General features: G+C 40.6%; 1 protein-coding gene across 1 annotated transcript in view; it reads left to right on the top strand.

Moving 5' to 3' along the window:
- adarb2 (adenosine deaminase RNA specific B2 (inactive)) overlaps positions 1-20,508 on the top strand; it is a 72,532-nt gene that overhangs the window by 12,330 nt on the left and 39,694 nt on the right. The window lies entirely within an intron of this gene.

The raw sequence follows: 20,508 nt of genomic DNA, 5'->3' as shown, positions 1-20,508 counted from the left end.
CAGAGAACCGTGATAAAGCTTTAACAGACTTTGTTATGGAAGAAAAGAAACCTCAGAAAGTTGTGGTTAGAGGCCGGAAAGAAAACTTTTTACTTCCATTGACTTAGAAAAGTTGGACAGTGCTTTTGTCTTTTCATCCTCTAGATTTGCTTAAAAAAAGATGATGAATTACTAAAAGCTCTTGCCGACTTGTCCTTCCAGTTGAATATGTAACTTCAGCCACCTGAGCTGAATGCAGCCGCCTAGACTTTTAGGACATACCTTGTCTTTTAGCACCTAGCTGAACGCCAGCAGGTACATGACAAATCCATTCCCTCTGTCCCATTTTTTTGCACGTAGGCTGAACTTCGGTGCCTGTGCAGCGCGTGCTGCCTCTGCTGATACTGAAATGAAAGCGGCGGCGGTCACAGGCAGGAGACTTTTTTTTTTTTCCAAACAGAAGCTGACTTGCGTCATAGCAGCGATGTGTGATGTAACGCGATTCCTTGCTCGGCTTGTTAGATTGTGTGCAATGTGACAGAATGCAGGTGAAACGTATGCTGTGTGCCATACCCTCTAACAAAGCTACAGTGTTGAATGAAGATCAACTTTCAAGAAATGTTCAGAAGTCCATCAGTGGTTGTTGTTACAGCTGCTTGCATAAGCATTTATAAACCTTGAACTTCCCGGTTTCACATTTTGTCCCGTTACAACCACAAGCCTCGGTGCATTTCTCGTTGGATTTTGTGTTTATTGTGAAGGAAAAGGTCAAGGATACATGTTTTTGTTTGACTGTATCAAAGGTAGAAGTGGGCGATACAGACCTAAGAGTTTTATTGTGATATTTTGTGGTAGTATTATGATCAACAATAAATAACCATTTATTTGTTCCTTTTTAGGTAATTGAATTCTTGTGACTGCAAGACACAGAAATCATAGTCCCACAGAATTCAAATAGCATTCTTAAAAAAAATAAACCCATTTGTAATACATTTCTTTAGGACACCTATGTCACATAAACAAGTGTGAATTGTATCACTGAACTGGACACTCTCACTGCATTTAATCACATTTTGATATTTGTTTATACTGTCATTGAACAAACAGAACCACAAGTTCTGCTCTTGAAAACAAAATCTTCAAAAATAAAAATATTAAACTAAATATTGATAAAAATAAGCCCTCCCACCTCATCACACCTCAACATTCATGTGACAACTCATTTGAAAAAATCTGCAAACAGATACGCGACTGTACAACTTTAGAACTTTGAAAAGCATAAGTGGGGGTTCCTGCACAAACAATAAAGACTGCAGCAGGTGATTTCTAAAAGTCAACAAGACACTTGTCTTTTGCAGCTGCCATTATTATACAGTGATGAAACCAACCGACCAAACATGTTGGAGCTTCGCTTGGGTTGCTAGGTAACGGTGCAGTGCCTGTTGATTGTGACTCATTAGTCAGGCTGTTTTTGAAACGGCTCCTTTTCCAAACACAGAAAAACATTAACTTATTGCCAAAAAATGGCTGGGTGGTTTTTAGAAGCAGTAGAAACCTAAATGGAAGTACAAAAATGTGCAAAAAGTGAATTTTGCACTAGAGGTCCCCATTAAGCTCAAGCACTCCTGGGTCATGCAGTGAAACAATAATCCAAAGCACATCATCAAGTTCACCTCCTAAAAAAACAGAATGAAAAAATCTGAATTTATCTAACCGAGACACTGCAGTATTGACCTTAAAGAGACCATTTGTGTCCAAAAATTCTCCAGCGTTGTAAAATTAAAACAATTCAGCACAAAAGATTTGGACAGTAAAAATCCTCCAGGCCAACACAAAAGACTCACGGCGAGTTATCACAAACACTTGACGGCAGCTGTTGCCACCAAGCGCGACAGAAATGTTAAAGCAGAAGGAATCGGACGGGGCGACACAGCGCTGTGCAGTTATGGAGCTGAAAGATAAAGGAATCTGAATTGACTTTTTTTTTTCCAGCGATATGTCAGCACTGCGTCTCTCTCACTGACAGAACACAGAACAAAACCTTCACACAATATCCCTTCATTCAGGTGGAAATCAAAAAATGATTTACCTGTTCACAAAGTTGGTCCCTGTTCAGACCTCATCAGCCTGACGGCGCTGGATGGTTCCGCTGCTGAGAACACACACACACACACTCTGAAGCTCTGATCCGCCGGTCTGTCCGTCAAACCGATGCATCCCAGATACTTAGCAGCCATATTTAACATGTGCAAAGAGACAGTGTTAACACTTAGCACCTCTGTTAATTATTGGTTAGACATTGGAGGTGTTTTATGAGGTCTCAGATGTATGTGTGTGCATTTCATGCATATCTAGTTGTTTCTTCAATTATTTCATACTTTTTGTGAACAATTTCAATCTTTTCTGACTGTGCTTCTCTAAATAGGCAAATCGTCGATTCATGAAGTGCCTCAATATTAAAAATCAGTCAGATTACGGATGATCTCTGTCAGGTCTTCGTGCGTCCAGAGTTCGCTCCTGAACTTGCAGAAACCTCCCATGGTGATTTCTCTGTAGATCATTATTATAGTGGCTGAATTGGGCACTTAACTGTGACATTTGACCCCGGCATGCCTGCGTGAGTCGATGATCAGGCATGAACTGAAGCAGCAACTCTCCAAACTGGTCTCACGCCAAAGCTTCAGCAACATTAAGCTGCCACCAGACTTGCAGCTCCTCATATAATTTCATGTAAATTGTTTTCAAGTATTACAGAGCGTAATGCAACAACACATTCCCAAACATCAATAAACTTTACATTCTAATGAACATTGAACACTAGAACCGGAAAACATTTTAAGTATCCAAAATACATAAAACAGCAAAATAAATTAATTATTAACTCTTTGCAAACAAAATGATCCTTCAAAAAAGGAGCTAATTGAGACCAGACTGAAGACTTTTGTCATCCAGTTTTTGGTAGAAAGAGAAAAGAGAAAAACGTTAAATTATTGAGCTCGTATTGCATCAGGTCTAATCCTGCCACCGTTTACAGCCAAAAGAATTTGGCTGTAAAAGAGCTGAAACAAATAAAATCCACAAAATCCGTACAAAGATATAAAGATCTCTGCGCACCATATTGTGCATCTCCAAATTGGTCAATATCAGGGATGAGGAAAATTACAAAAACAAACAACAACAAAAATCACAAAAAAATATTTTTGCAAAGTTTTCTGGCATTTAGGAAATATAAATAATTTGAATAACTTTAACCGCAAAACCAGAGAGGATTAGTCTGATTTAATTTCAGACAGTGAGGAAACAAAATGTGTCTTTTTAGTCTCTGTATGTAAACATCTGGCCTCAGCAGTATGTTGTGCTGCATGCTATCTCGCAGAACTCGGCGACAAACGGCTTCCCTCTGCTTGTGGTTCAATTAATCGTCTTCACTCCGCCGACATTCCCGTTTTGATTCATGACATCTCCAGTGCGCGGCGTATTTACGGCCGGTTGCTTTTACTAGGCGCAGAGACGGTCGGAAGACTCCCTCCACTCCTCTCTGCTCTTTGTCAATTTCTTCCTGTTTACCTCTCTTTCTGTCACCTTTACAGCGGTGGCTGTGTCAAGCCCCTCTTTATAGAAACACACTTCAAGCTTCAGCTTGTTAAGCCGTGGCAGCTCCTTCCCACAAACAGGGTAACGTACACTCAGCGCTCTCTCCCACAGCATTATTAGCCCTTTCTGGAGGTCGGGCTGGGAGGTTGGAGCGGCGATGGGGTCGGGGGATTCATTCGCAGTTGTTGTAGGTGGAGACATAACGATCGCGCTGTCATAAGCTGACCCCTCATTTGTTCCCGTTTCTCACCTCACTGTACACAGTGGCAGCAGGCATCGCTCCAGCGGCAGAGGAGAGTAAATAAAATATTCAAAGGACAGCCTAAAAAAAAAACTTTGATGTCCTTTACAGCTTTTAGCAGCTTGGCACACAGGCATCGGGGAAAAAAAAACAACTCATGCCCCCAAGGCGTACAAAGCAACGGGGTGTAATTTCACGTTTAAGGAGAAAAGCTTAGGCCTAAAAGCGGAGCATGCACAATGGGAATAGATCCCTGCTCCTTCTGCTCGGGCCAATATTAACTCTGCTGTCACTGTATTTCCCTGCCTCACCCCTGTCCTCTGTGTGTGTGTGTGTGTGTGTGTGTGTGTGTGTGTGTGTGTGTGTGATGTGATGTTCAGGTAAAAAAAAATGAAAAGAGAGCATGTGTATTCGTTACAGTCTGTCTTCAGTTCTGTTTAGTCTGCCAATAGCGCCTGATGTATTTTTTTTAAAGAAATGATAAAAGAGGAAGGAGCAGAAGACTGATTTGTTATATTCAAGATTCTTGAATATAACAATGTTGTTATATTCAAGATTCTTTTGTGTTGTTAATTATTCTCATCCATTGAAGTGTTTGTTGGTGAGCGGGTTCATGAACTCCAAACCTCCGTCTGTCAGTGGATGGGTGGTTGTTAGAAGATGCAGCAGAAACATGTTGAAACATTGTGATGAAAACCTTTAATTGTCTATATATTAAAAAAAAAAAAACCGATAGACATTTGCACTTCCTGATTTTCCAAATGGACCTGAGAGATTGTAGAAAGGAGCACTGATGGGTAAAAGAGGTGATATGAGGAATTGTGGATTTTTCCTGTTTTTCTTCGTAGAGTTTATTTAAAACATGTGAGAGAAAATTCAGCTTAGAAAGTTTAAATACCTAGACGCAGTCCTACTCGCATGTTATTGGCTGGCATTAACAAATCAGCCAATCCCCAAGAACCATATATTTTCCTTGGCTCTGATTGGCTGTTCCCCCAAGAGCAGAAATAAGGAAGACTGTTAATATTAGCTTCTGCTAAGACGGTTTCCACTCTGTGTATTAATGCCTGTTACGGTATAATTGATGTGAACTATTAAAATAGGCCATTTTAAGTGTTTTTGGAGGATTCTCAACAGATTTCAGTTATTCACCACTTAGAAAATAAAGAGTTATTTCAACATTTGATTCTTCTTTGTTCTAAATAAAGAAGTTTTGAGCTCTAATCATTTTTAGTATTCTTTGACGTTTGCATCATTCTGCCTGTGAAAGCATGGGTTTTGTAGAGATACTCCCGCCTACTACTATAGACTAAATCATTGCATGTTATTGTTAAGGACCGACGAGGCACCAACCCAACTTACTTAATCATCACTGTGATTATCACTACTATAACGTGGGGAATCCAGTGGCAAACTGAGTCTCCAAGACGGCCTGGAAAAGTGCAAATCGACTTCATAAAATCTTTAACGTCACATGCTCTACGGACCTTCAGGATACGAGGAAGTGATTTGATTCATGTTTATTAAAAATAAATGACAAGAGCGCGGAAAACCAGAACTGCCACACACTACAGCTCATGGTTGCTGCTTGCTACTTCCTCAAGACTCAGGTGGAGCCAACAGAGATCTTACTCTGTTGAAAACAAGAGATCCAATGTGTATCATGAGGGATAGAGCTGAAGGCATGTTCTCGTTTGAATAACAGTATCTCCCTATGAGTTATTTCCAACCAGTACAATACCTGACTGTAGAAGAACTCGTACTGCGATAGTGTCATGGTCCTTTAGGTGATTAGCTCAGCGCTAGCTGCACAGATCTGACAGATTTAATCCCCAGCTCTAGCACCTGTTAACTCTTCTACCAATCTCAGCTGAAGTTCGAAATTTTAAAACCTAAACATCTACTAAACTTTCACTTCTGTTTTTTTAGATGTATAATCAACCAAATACAGCTCACTGGGAACGGGTTTGCCTGTGACATGCCTGCAGGAATAATTTGCAAGTCCCAGTTGCGGAAACTGATGTATGACTATTGGTTCAAGTTGAAGTTAATATTGTGTGTGCTGTGCAATAAAAGTCCACGTAAATGTAGAAATTACTGCTTTACCTCTCTTCTTTTTTGCACACTGTCTCTTATTGTCTTCATTCACGTATTTCTTCAGTCTTAAAACCTTATCTCGGCCTTTAACTGCTGCAAATGTATTAAGAGTAACTCAGCTTATATTAGTTTTCATTTCAAAGTGATTTATTTGTTTAATTTTACTTGGTTGTTAAAATTGTGCTTAAAGCCGTTTCATGGGATGAGAAGCTTTAACAAGCAGATAATCTGAAGCTCTGATAAAAGATTTGCATAAGGAAAATCTTATGGAAAAGGCAGTGCTGACTACTTGTATACATAACTCTGTCATACATAACTGTTTCGAATACAAATTTTAATCAAGTTAATGGCAGAGTTTGCAATTGCAAATTAATCGCATGTTGATTGAAAATCATGTATCGACAAAAACATTTTCAATTCAAAACCCTTTTTTGCTGCTAAATTATTGAACAAATAGACATGTGAGCTCAACAATTAAGATATTTATCGTTTTTAATCTGTAATCTTGGTTATTCAGCCAGCAGATTGGTGAAAAGTGATTTTACATCCATTCAGCTTTCAAGTGTTTCAGGAACCCCTGATCATTCATGAAATGTCTTTGGAAGAAAAATAAACTGCTTTAGGAATGTGGACTGACATTAGTGCTGGAGATGACTGTGAGTTTTGCTACATGCTTAGCATTGAGATGCTATTTTAGTTTGAATAGATTCACTCCGTTTTGCACAACTTGAACACAACAATAGTCTTTTCCTTTGAAGCAAAAATTAACCCCGTCATGCTGGTTTTAAACCAGCTCCAGTAACTCGAACTTGAAGCACATTTTAGCAGGCGACAACAAAAATGCTGCCTGGTGCTTTGATTAATCCACCAAAACTCCACTTTTACATCGTTAACATTGTTCAAGTTTTATTAATTTATTCTGTCTGGAAAAAGAAAAAAAGACACAGGCTCAGAATCTCATTGGGTAAACCCAAAGCAACCCATTTGTACCAGTTAAAGAAAAGTTGGCTACCTGCCCCAATCTACCAATCTCCCTCATGTCAGTCAGGTGCCCCAAGCTAACACAGCATTGATATTTACCCATGATCCCCAGTTGACCGTTAGGAATACCAAAGGAGCACCTAGAGCTATGAATCAAATGTCAGCCTTGGTGCGGCGGTGGAAGCGTATCAATATCTGATGATGTATGGCTGGCCCCGGGGCCCCTCGGGCACTGCAGCACCCACAGATATGACACAGGCCCTGGTCCACACTTAGTCATCTGCAAAGTGAAAGCCTCCAGATGAATGACCGCCTTCACAAGAAAATAGGCTGACAGCGTTACAAGGGGAAAGTAAAGTGAACGGGGTAAGCATGTTGCACTTCATCATAGAAGATAGTTTTGATACATGGTTATTAAGGAGAACAATTTTTCTGCAGTAATATATAGTATAGTATAGTAATGTGAAAAAGTAACCTTAAAAACTTGAGTCTTTTTTTTAATCACTTCTGAACAAATTTGGCCTTCTTTTCTTTTCTTGTTTTTTCTTTTTCCACATACTGGCACAGGACACATTTTCCTTGTTATGTTCTTATCAACTGAAGTGAACTCCCTTAACCCACAAAACCGGCTTGCCCTAGAAATGAGCTGTGACTAGTCAAGAGGTAACAGAGGTGGTCTGACATCTACCCTTCATTTATCTTCAGTCCTTTTACAAAACATAGCAAGACAACTAATGGTTCCTTCATGCCAGTCATTTGTAGTCTGCTTTAATCAAACTCTGGTCCATTTGCCTAGAAAGTCTGTTGTGAACTCAAACCAAAAAAATTAACTCTGTTCTGCCTAAAACCCTACATCTCAATTGGATTGAGGTGAGACATCCACTTGCCAAGTGGACTGGAGAGCGCGCCAAAAGCAGGAAACACACTACAGCGCAGTGCATTCTGGGTAGAAACAAAGGCACTTGTCTCACTATTTGGAAAAAGGGCTCATGATCTTTTAAAAAGAAAAATCCTACAGTCGCAAAAATTTCATGCCACTCTCTTTTTGTTTACCTTTTGTGAAGAAGAAAGTTGTGCTCATTGTCGTCAGAGGTTTTCATGTTGTTTCCTTCAGTGGTTCTTGGTGCAGCGCCCATGGAGGTGATTGGGTGAACGGGTTTGTTAAATGGTTTGGGTCGTTGGACACAGTGCAGTGTGAAAGTGAACTGCACCTGTTGAAAATGTAACAAATGTTGCAATTCTGGTCCCCAATCAAACAGATTCTACCAGACTATCAGGTTTGAAGTACATATTGTGTACAATTGCCAATATTCATCAAGATGTCTTTTGGCAATTGTGAAATGGACCTTTATGGACTTTTTGTTCTGCAGCAGTTTTGACCGTTGAACTCTGTCATTGATGCTGACGCTTGATTGTGTTTCAGAGTCATGGAAATGGTCCTGTAAAGCTTGAAAAAGTTTTTTTTGGGGGGGTGATGTATTGCTTTTTGAGATCTTTTTGCCTACTTCATGTTGCCACGCAGGTCGTTTTCAAGGCATTTCTTGATTTTACATGTCTGGTTCTCTGATTTGGATTTCTTTCTTCATTTAACAATTTAAATCATCAATTTTCTATTCACCCAAACGGTCTTTTTCCGATGTAAAAAAAAAAAAATATGTTTGGTTATCTGAAATGCATGTGACGAAGAAGCAAAAGAAAAATATTTTAGGCATATCATGAGCAAATAATACAGTTTCCAGGACATTGCATCGGAGACATTGCTTAACAGAGGTACACAGTAGCATCCAGAAACACCAGAGCGTCCCCTCGCATGCGTCCCTAATCTCCACGCCGAGAGGAAAGCAACGCTTGGCAGCAGACGTTCCCGGCCGTCGCTCAAAGACTGCCACCAGGGGTTTGTAGTGTTGCTGATTGCCAGGTTCGAGTCCAACCAAAGAGCCACAGCAGTATCTTCAAGAGCAGCAGAGACGGAGTGGTGGCTGTCGGGTCTGGATGGAGGTACAGACGCAATCGCGCCCCTCTTCAGAGGAGCCATTTGAATGACTTTGCGCCTTCATATCATGAAAGCCAACAGTAGATCCTCCCTGTACCCTTCAACGCTTTCAAGCTGCTGCAACAGCTTGAGGATGTGTCTAAATCGTTAAAAGGGATCCCGTTGGTGGCTTTTTCTCATTCCGCTAAAACATTACATTCCAGTCAAATATCTCTGAGACATTTTAACTAAATGTAATAAAGATAAATCTAGAAACGTGTGGCTTTGGCTTACTTACTGAAACTACGAATTTCTCTACTGTGGAAATAAAATACTGCATTATCTTTGTCCATTTAGGCTGCTACCAAATGCTAATGCTAAAAAGGAGGCTGAAAATGATCCAACACTTTCAACTTGCATTACGTTTAATGTCAAATTTATTCATGACATTTGCTCTCTCTACGACAGTGCAAGTTTGACATTGTGCTGCAGGCATCACTGTCACCAGTTTATCTTATAAAAACAACGCATTTCATTTTAGTGAGTTATTTTGATGGAGTGTCCGATGTCCGATATTAAATTTTGCAGGTAACATTGACCGATACCAAGCCGATAATATCATGCATCCCTACTAAAATGTTTTACTACTGTGATACAGTGAAAATGTTACATCATTGCTGAGGGCTATGTAAGCCTGAGAACCTCTTGCTGTCTAACTTTAATTTTATACATTTTGATGTAATTACAACCCAGAAGAAATTCTCAAGACCTTAAACTTGTTGATTTGTGAGATCGCAAGAGGTTATGGAGCCAACTTTGGAAGCCATTGCATACAAGACCAAGATCTGCTTTCTGGGAACACAGTGAAATGACTTCATCTCCAGCATTAATGCTCCGTTAAAAAAATCTTCAGTTTCCTTTCGTTTTTTTTTTTTTGTTGTTGTTTTTTTTATAACATCTAATCCTATCAGCAGCGATCCACCCAGAAGTCATTAACACATAAAATCCCCGAATACTTCAAAGAAGCTAATAAATCTCCGAGGCGCTGTGTTCACTTTGACTACAACTCTTAAATTATTCCTTACTACATAAGATATAAAACTTCCCTACAGATGATCCAGTGAAGAGGCTGATCTCTCACAGTCTCTCTCTGTCTCTGCGCTGAATCATGAGCAAATTAATGGGAGTTGTGTGAACAGCCCTCAGGGGCCTCTAGAGTGGCCTCCCTCCTCCTCCTCCATCATCTCTTAGTCAACTATGTACTGTAGATGATAGACTCTTGTAAAATTCTCACGACTGACCCTCTCATTTCCTCCTCTGTCTCCTTCCAGCCTCTTTTTCTCTTTAAGTGCTTGTCTGCTCGTCTTCTCTTGGCTCCCTTCCTCTCCTGGGGGTACGGTCATGTTATCTTTTTGCGGGAGTCCCTCTGCTGGCCTTTAGTGCATAATGTATAAAGCCGCCGGTGTATGTTTTACACTCTGCCTGACATTATTAAGTCGTTTCAGGCATATCGCTGCTTTTATCTCCACCGCGGAGGTTAATCAGAGGGGATTTATACTGAAAGGACCACCTCCCTCCCTCCATTGCTTTCGTTGGCTTTTCCGCTCAGTGCATGTCATCTGAACTAACCTTTGTATATTTTCAACATATTTTTTATATAAAAAAAATAAGATTTTCCGTTAACTGTATCATGGATACAATGTTCAATAATCAGTGGCAGGAACGTCGAGTGTGAAGGCAGTCTGCTGTGTTGTGTGACATTTAGACAACATAATTGCGTTTCCAATTTCTCCCTGAGGGTAATTACAGTAGTTGTTGCTCGGCGTGATTCGATCTAGAAATCTGACATATAAAATGGGGATGTGGGGTATGATACAGGAGTGCATCAAGCTGTGTCTTTTGACTACATGTTTACTGGAGCAAAGAGAGAACACCTTCAGAAAACACTTACACAATCTAATCTGCCTACTTTCCCTCAATTATTAAGTACACCTGCTTTGGCATTTGCATAGGATCCTGTACACTTCTCCGTTCAGGGAACTCTGGTATCATTTAAAGGATGGTTCAGTATTACAGACAAAATACATACTCAAGTAACAAGTCATCGGTAATTTCATATACGTCAAATATATGCAATGAAGCCAAACTAGTTTCACGATTAGCTGCCACTTCCATCACTGCTTTGAGTTCTAGCTAGCGTTGGACGATGTGGCTCTCATATCAGTTGATGTCATTATTGATTAGTTCTTTGTTTTAAATACCTGAAATACTTCCAGACTTGTTAAGCAGCACAGTGCTGCTCTGTTTACTCAACAAGTTGATGCTAAGTAACCAACGAGTGAGTGAGTTAGTTGATGCCACCAACCTTGCTTATGATGCGTTCAGACCAAACGCTCTACGCGCATCAAAAACGCATCTGAAGCTTCAAGTTTGACACTTTGAATGCAGATGCTTGATGGTGCATTCACATCAAACGTGTTGTGAGCGTCAGGCGCATCTGGTTTACATTCAAAATCTATATGGAGGCGCGTCGAGGGCCTGTCAGACACGTCAAAATTGCTCTAGCCATTGTTTTCCATTGCTGGCCTATTTGTAGGAGGCGCTTGATCTGTCAAACGCTCCAAACAGTTCAAATTGTGCTGTGCTAGACGCTCAAAACGCACTTCCACATAGACTTTGATTGTAAAAAAGATGCACCAGACTCATTGGGTGTGAACAGACCATTAGATGGTCGTGAGAGGTTAAGTCTGAAGTCTTTCCTGTGCCTATAGGTACACAAACGCAACGTCCAGTTGGATCCAGAAAAGATGTTACGAAGCTGATCAAAAGCAATGTCTTCCTTGCAAAAGAGAAGAACTGTGGCATTGTTGTTTCATGTTCATTGCATGAATCACTCGATCATCCTGGTCACTTTGTTTCCTTCAACAGTAACTCATCCAGCTTCTTTTCCACAACAAGCAGCTATTACCTTTCGTTGACCGTCGGGAATTGTCCTCATCTCCAATGAAAATCAGGAAGAACAAAACAACATCGTAACACATGGAAGCTAAACTACTTTTCATGGATCAAGAGAAACAACCTCAGCTACAATCGAACACTAACAATGTCGAGTTTATTTGTTCTGTTTTGAGGTAACCATTAAAAAAATTCAAGACACTTTGAGGGCATTTTTATGCAAAAAAAATATATGGTAAAACAATGTTATATATATATAATTTTTTTTTGTTTAGTTTAATTTCCTGTCATGCTGGACTTTTTTACATTCCTTGGCTAGAGTTGATCCTTTTTGATAGTCTTACTGTTACGCATAACTCATGAATCAGAGTTTTAACTCACAATCCTGCAAACTCATGGCCCATTTCCAACTCTGTGGCATAAACACACGTATTCGCCGGTTTTGCCCAGAAGCCAGTTAAGCTGCACTGAAAGCTTTTCCCAACAGGATCTGGTTGAAGTAACTTGGCAACCTGGCAAGCCCACCTCCACGGTCACACCGGAGCCAAATGCAGCGCCGCAGAGGAATCAGGCTTTTCATGCTGATGGTTTTGTTTGATCAGATGAAGAGATTTTTAGATTGACCGTGAGTTTCAGAGTCAGTCATGTTGAACATCAGTTGTAATCGCTTCTGATGTTGTTCTTAATCCTCACATTGGCTTCGATATTTGGGTTGTTTTTTGTCCCCCACAAATTATTGTTTGTATTTTAGTTTAAAAGCATTAGTGGCTTTGATCAGTTAGAACCGGTCTTGATAAAGTTTGTGTTAAACTGATGAATTTTGCTTTTTATGTCATCAAAGTTTCCATCGTCTATTCAAATCTGCTTTACTGCAATGAGCTGATGGAGGAATTTTCATGTTTAAGTTATTTTCCAGATTTGACCCAATGACAAATCCGGCTGCTACAGCATTGAAACCGCTTCAGTGCATTAGGTTGTCTATTGCAAGCTGTTCATTAATGTAGTTTTATAATTTTATATCAAATTTCAGGAATCATTTCAGTATCAGAATTTGGCAGAACACCAATAACAAAGAAATTCTTTAAGGCAATATAATGTATCAGCCAATCAGGTGGACTTTGATCCCAACACCTGACACAATGCAGTGGAAACATTTTGAATACTTAATTGGACTTGTTGGTGTATATAGGGACAAACACATAGAAATGAACTTTCTGAGTCCACAAAATTCACCAGAGCAACTTAGTTTGTTGCTACCAGTGAAATATTTGTTTATGAATCATCTGAGACAAAAATGGTTGCACTAAAATTCATTTAATTGACTTCGTACATGCAGAGTTTTATCATTAATAATGTTTTGCAAGATTTTCTTATTCCTTGCATGGAGGAGGTCAGACTGAAATTATTTTTCGGGAACGTGACCAACATGGACTGAACAGCTTCGTTCACTTCCTCTGCTGCTATTGCTAAAACTACAGATAGACTGCAATTATAAAATTGTATCCTGCTTGAAGTTATTTACAGCTTTTCCTTCTGTTCGCCGATTGGCCTGGTTAAAATCCAACCGGAGAAATCCCCTTCAAAGAATCAAACGGAGTTACGCAGGCAGGCAACGATCACTAAAGCATTTCGGTATATGGTGAATGTTGATTTTTCTTTCCTGTTCAAAAGTCAACTCGTAAATTGCTGAACCTCCGACGTCGAGATTGATTGCAGTCCCAAGTGACGAACGTTGAGTTTATAACGATCCTGTTCTATGTTTGGCGTCGTCTTTTTGTTTCGGATGAAGCCGTCATTCTTGTGCGAGCTTATGATCCTTGATTCTGATCCTTCCCTCGTGCGCCAGGCTTATCGTCTCGCTTTCCACCTTTTCAAGCCTAATGAGGACTCTCTGCTTGAGCTCTGCTTTGCTGCCAGAAACCCACGGCGAAGGCCTCTCGTCTCTCATCCACACCGGCGGGGATGGGAGGGTGGGGTGAGCGGTGGCGAAGGCAGATCAATAGAAGTATTTCCGTCACTGTGTCTCTGTCTGCTCCCTCATCCACCTTTGTGCTTACTCTCTAACATGACGCCCTGCGTGTCGACGTCCGTCTGGCTTATCTGACTGAAAAGACTCCCGTTGTTGGGGCCAAACGATTGACTAATCCACGCATGTTGCGTGAGCAGCAGGGCCATCTGGTCGGGGCGCAGCAAAAACGTTGATTCGGGTTAGAGGCATAGAGGGCGAGAGTGTTTAACACCACTCTCCAATTTTTTATTTTTTATTTTTTGTTTTGATAGTTGTCACGGGAGCACAACAACATCTATTACTGGGAACAGAAGGCGAGACAGCAGAGCGACGCGTTAAAAGTCCCGACACATTGTCTTTATTTATTTCTTTTGTGATACCGATCTGGCGGACGGCGACAGTCAAAGATTTAGGAGTGAGAGGGATGTTATGTGTCACATGGAGAACAAACAAGAGAGAAATCTGTCTCGCCGTGAGGAGTCTGGCTTTTTCTTTTTTTTTTTTTTTCTTTTTTTTTTCCCCCAAATCTAAAAATCCCCCGGAGGCGGCGTTTCTACCAAATGAATAGATATCCATTTTCAAAAGCTTCATGCCTGGCAGTAGGCGAGAGATGGGGAGAGGGAAGACTCGGCTGGAGGGTGGGGGGCTGGATTTTGAGGCAGAGGGCAGACACTATTAAAACTGAGGAGAATGAATTGTTAAATACCCCTATAAAGAAATATAAGACATGGCCCAGTTTTTATACAGGCTGGGCGGCTCTGCAGGCAGGTGATAAGGGGGTGAGGGTGGAGGGTTGAGGTGTGTGTTTTAGTGGGAAATCAGTGGAGTTCATAGATGACGGACACACACACACACACATCACATCTGCCTGAGGGTTTGGACTCTGCATTCCCACTGATTAACTAACGCACAATGTGCCGAAACATATGGAGAACGTTATGGAAGCCCTTAAAATGCAATCAGGGCATGGATCTGGATTCTTCTGTCGTTATTTCCCCTTTGGGGCGATACTAAACAATAAATTATACACTTGGGCACCTTTTTTGTTTTTTTTGCCTCGCCACTCACAGGCAAACGTCTCTCACCCCTCCTGCTGACGTTCCGCTGCCTTCTAGGTCAAGCGACGATGGAGAAAATTTCCCTGCTGACATTTTGTGTTTCTGGCTCAATATTGACTTCGGAGGAAAGACAGCAGGAGGATTGCTGATGACATTCCACATTACCTTGGAGAAAGGTGTTGAACTGTTTACGTGCCCCCCAAACAGAGAGGGAGGAGAGGGGGAAATGTGCTGGAAATGCCTGGAAGATTTTTAGGATTATTACAAAGTTCTTTATGGCGCTCTGGGTCTTCAGTAATATTTAACGATATAGACAGGTTTCTGTCACACAGCTGTGTGTCTCATAACTGTGTGTTGTGTGGAGATTGGCTCCTAAATAGAGATGACAAGGCAGCTTTTCCAAAGATGAGGATTGTAGAAGCAACAAACTGGGTTTCCCTGGATCTAAGGCCGGCAAAGAATCCAAGTGATGCTTATTTGTCACAATTTAAGCTGTTCATATTCAGTATTTATTCTAATATTACAGATTTATTAATTAGTACATTTCTAGTTCACATTTTTTTAATTCCAACTGTCCCGCGCTTGACAGCAAAAGCTGCCTTAAAATGTTTGGTTTAAATAAATGAGCTTATTTTCAGTTTGCTGTGAAGGAATTTTTCCCAGAATTGTTTCAATGACTATGTTGTTAAGTGTAGACATACAGGTATTCCCTTACATTGTATTATAAGCCTAGCGGGCCACCAGGCTTCAGTAAATTGGTCAGAATGAATTCAGGACAGAATCCGGGTGAGTAACTCAAACCGCTACACACACAGATCTCTTCTGAAACATCTCCAAACGTGGCCACACCGTAGATTTGCTCACCTTGATGCTCATCCGGGGGGAAGCCGTCGGCCTGCTGGGTGACGGGTCGCGCTGACGCTTTGACTGACGGAGGACTGAGATCCTTGGCCCCGTTTTTCTGCCACATTAGCTCCACGCCGAGGGTGGCACTCAGCTACCATTTTAGAGCAGAGAGCTGATGTTTGTGTACAAGGTGAGCTGCACTGAAGGAGGGACCAGAGAAACACAGCTGTGTAAACCAGCAGCTTTTGTCACGTTGATATAGACGGTGTTGTTTTCTCGTGATCATTTTCCCATGATGATGAGAAAAACAGTCTCTGATTCAGTGGGGGGGCTTCTTGCTTCTGACGCGCTTTATTTTTTATTTTTATTTAACCTGTATTTAGCCAGGTAAGTTGGTTGAGAAAAAATTCTCATTTTCAACAAGTAACATGTTCAGAAAACATCAAGTCAAGTTTATTTGTAGCTCACACTTCAGCAGCAAGGCAGCTCAAAGTGCTTTTTTCACCATAAAAACATTATACAGTCTCTAATTATGAAATAAGCAATGAACATTACATTTTGTAAAATGCCATCATCAATTCACATAAAATATGTTGATCAATGTTTCACTTACCAGCAACTCTAAACAGGTGGGCTTTTAGCCTTGATTTAAAGGTTCTCAGTGTTTCAGCACTTTTGCAGTTTTCTCAAAGTTTGTTCCAGATCTGTGATGCGTAGAAGCTGAATACTGCTTCTCCATGTTTGGTTCTGGAACCAGAAGACCTGATTGGTCTGTAAGGTTGATACAGCAACAATAGATCTTTAAAGTGTTTTGGTTCTTTTCTATTTAGTGATTTATAAATAACAGTATTTTAAAAGTCTATTCTCTGAGCTGCAGGTAGTCGGTGGAGGGACTATAGAACCGGGTCAATGTGATCCTCAGGTGATAGAAGACCGACTTTGTGATTGTCTTTATGCGTCTCTGAAGGTTCAGTTCTGTTTCCGGCTGCAACAGCTGAAGCTGCGTACTGACTCTTGATCGTTCCTCTTTGGATCCAAAGATGATAATTTCAGTTTTCGTTTTTGGACGTCATACATCAGAATATAACATGGCAGGAAACAGGAGAATATCATAAAACAAAGAAAAAAGTAAAAATATAAATGCAACCTTATTCATAATCACTCAACGCGCATGTTAAGTTTGGTTTTTACCGAGTTGATAAATGTCAATTTTGGAAGTTAGTGCACTGAGATGTAATGTATTTTGAAAGTTGTTCCAATCACTGGGTGATGCAAAATGAAATGAGGATTGATCTAATGACATACAAACTTTTGAGACCATCATGGTGATGAATTTGAGTGTTGGTGGAAATATTGATGAATGAGCGAAGGTACTGCCAATGATAGTTTTATAGACAAATTTGTACAAATGTATTAATCTGTGCGAATGGAAAGATGTCCATTTTATAAGAGATGGATGACATCTGACTTATACAGTCGAGTTTTAGATGCAGATTTGTAGATGATATCACCATCGACGAGGAAAGGCAGGACTGTCATTTTGACCAAACTGTGCTTTGGTCGAAATGACATTAGAGGAGGAGACGTGATAAAGGAGGAGGGAAGAACAAGTGGAGTCAAAAAAAAGAAAAAAGAGAAGTAACCCACAAGGCTTAAAAAAGATTGGAAAGAAACCAGAGAAACTGTGAAGTGACAGAAGCAGAAAGAGAGAAAGAGAGAGAGAGGTGAAGAGGAGGAGAGAATGAAAAGGAGGTGGAAGGAAGAAAAAGCCGGGCTGCTTGCCAGGCTCTATTCCACCTTTGCTCTCCGGGTCTTTCTGAGCTGCCACCTCCTCTGCTCTCTGTAACGTCCTCAATGAAAGGGCCTTTAAGGAGGGATGGAGGACTTGACTCTGGGTTCACGCTGTGACCGACACCAGCTGATGCTGCCAAGCCAAGCAGCTTTCTGTTCAAATTAATTGGATGTCACTTTCAGGTGCAAGAAGCAGGGTGTTTGTTTTTTTTTCTCTCTACCATGTTTTTTTTTTATCTCGTCTTTGTCCTTTTATGTGTTTCTTGTTTATTTCTTTTTTTGTCTTTTGCAATTTTATTAATCAGCGCGAACAAAGTTTTGAAATCTGCAACAAAACAGCTTGTTTTTTTTTTCCCTCTCACATACGTGGTAGAGCAAATAAAAGGAACACACACTTCCTGTCGGAACGCTATATACACAGTTTACTCATATGGATGTCGTATTTATTTTTACTTTTTTTTATTTTGTGAATTAGTACTTTTCCTGGATTGGATGATTTGTGAGAAATGAAAATATCATGTCATAGCCATAAAAAAGGCAACATTGGTTTCCATCTAAACAACATGAAGTAGATTAATAAATGAAATTAAATTCACCCAAAGACGTCTACTGCAGGGACATCCCTAAATGTGGGAAAGCGGGGGCATGGGCCCCCAGAAAAATCATGTTCAGTTCATTAAAAAAAAAAACAAATATATAATACGTATAACATATGTTTTAATTTTTTGGTTGATTTTTTACATTTTTGCAAGCCTGACCTGGCAACCAATATAAAAATATAAAGGTGTTGCTACTGGTCTACTGATGTGACAAAGTGGGGCTTTCTACATGTTTTTCTCTGCTAAACAAATAAAAGATACTTGAACTCAGGCTTGACACAGAGACTGACTCCAATCCAGAACTACAGACTCTTGTCAAATCTTCTATAATAAAAATCTTTATTTTTTTTTTCTGTTTCTCTTTCAGATTTTTATTTTAAGCAAGTTACCTACTGCTGTCATACTTAAATTGACTATTTTCCTGCTAAGTTTACGCGTCAGTCTGAAGTGAGCGTGGACGTCAGACAGTTAGAGAAAACAAAATAATTTTCCTTCTCACTTTCTTGCCATAGGAGTTTTGTTAAAGAAGATAAAAAGTGCTAATCTCAGATGTAAGGAAGCGCTCGGGTGTTAGCTGAAAATCTTCGTTCTGAAGTAATTAACGGAGCAAACTTTTCACCACTCTCTGTTTCTCTCTCTCTCTTCCTCTCTGTGTTGCACATAAAGCTTCGGGGCTGACATCAGTGTCAGAGCGGCAATATGTGCTTATGCATACATACGCATGGACCCGCGCGCCACCCACCACACCACAAGCTGCGAGCACCTCAGCCTCCAGTTCTGGCTGTGAGAGTATTTCACAGCTCTGATGAGGGTTATAATGTGCAATATGTTCACTAATTCATTCGCATCCCATCGTCTTCTTTCAGCCCTAATCTCTCTCCTCCCTCCCTCGGTCTGCGCGTCTGTCGCCGTGGCATCTGTTGACGTCCTCTTAGCCACGGCGAGCCGCAATATGTCCCAGAAAGGGCCCCTCTGCCGCGCTGCTCTGTTGCCACCTTCCGGTGACGCATTTCGTGTTTTACAGTTGGCACGGAGGCAGCTCGGAGGCTAAGCCCTTAATTACGACCAGGATGAGGAGCGTCGACGCTTTGGAGAGGGGTGGGAGCGCAAGTTGTGCGCTTCGGCAACATCTGCTGAACGGAGTCAGCGGGCGTCCGATGAGAAGCGTCGGGTCTGGACGCGGCGTTGGGAAGACTTTGAGGCAGAAGTGGAAGTTGGAGGTTTTTCTGGAGTCGGTGGAGCAGAAGAAATTTAAAAAAATATAATTTTTGTTAGCTGGAAAGTAGGCCTGGAGAGTGCCACCAAGTGGCAGATGGTGGAGGAAATGAGGAGCTGATGTGTTTCATTCACTCGAGTGAAGCCAGATAGAAGAATCCAGTCCGGGACGAGACCCAGCACCCTGTTTCATATTAGGAAATACTGGCTAAAAAATGATGTTTCTGGCTGTTACACCATCCACTGCAGTGGACATAATCAGTCATCAGTAGACTGGAAAACCTCTTTAAATGAAGTGATTATTTTCTCCACATTATGCCCTAGTGTATAAAAGTCTTTCAACCCTGTATATAATTAGATCAATAACAAGAAGAGCCTCATTTTTTATCTTTAGAGCTTCCTGAAATTCCCACAATAAATCTGTGTAGAAATCTGTCTTGATATTTAGCCAGGCTCCTTTCAGTTAGCTATGATTACCTCATTTATTCCTCTTTGCTAAATTTAGAATATTTGGGAGATTGTTTTTCAGAATTTAATAGTCTTTGAAGTCTAAATTTCACACAGGTTTACTTGCTATTTGGTATAATTGCGTATTAACTGTAGAAAAATCAATGTGGGTTTCGTTTCACGAGCTTTTTCACCATAGTTTTCAGGAATTATGGCCCATTACTCCTGCCTGAACCACTGTAACTGAGTCAAGCTTGCAGGTTGCTACTGTCGTTCTTTTAGCTCTTTTCTAGAAACTTTATAGCTAACTTTGCTTTGATTAGGAAGACTTAAACAGGATATCCATTTGAGCCAAAGCTTTAACTTACATGTTGACTTTTTCCACATAAAGTGCTTTCCTCATGATGCCTTTTGTTTTGTAAAGCGCACTAGTCACTCCTTCAGCTAAACACCCACACAATACGATGCTGCAATGTGTTGTTTGCTCAAGTTAAGGCAAAAATACTGTAAACATATTTGGTTAAGGGTGAAAAAAATATTCCTTTAGCAACAAAGGAGCTTCACTGATCACTGTTAGACATCATTGTGACCCCAATAGTAGAAGTATATTTTATCTAAAGTGCTTTTTTCTGTTAGTTTCTATGTCTTACTGACATGAAAGAGTAGTTCTGTGCTGGTTTTTAAATACCGTTAAGGTAAGCGTCATCTGCTCTTCGAGACGTCAT

This window comes from Poecilia latipinna, unplaced genomic scaffold (genome assembly GCF_001443285.1).
Source record: "Poecilia latipinna isolate Pla-1442-1.1 unplaced genomic scaffold, P_latipinna-1.0 Scaffold756, whole genome shotgun sequence".
Lineage (NCBI taxonomy): Eukaryota > Metazoa > Chordata > Actinopteri > Cyprinodontiformes > Poeciliidae > Poecilia > Poecilia latipinna.
This window is presented reverse-complemented; position numbering and strand designations above follow the sequence as displayed.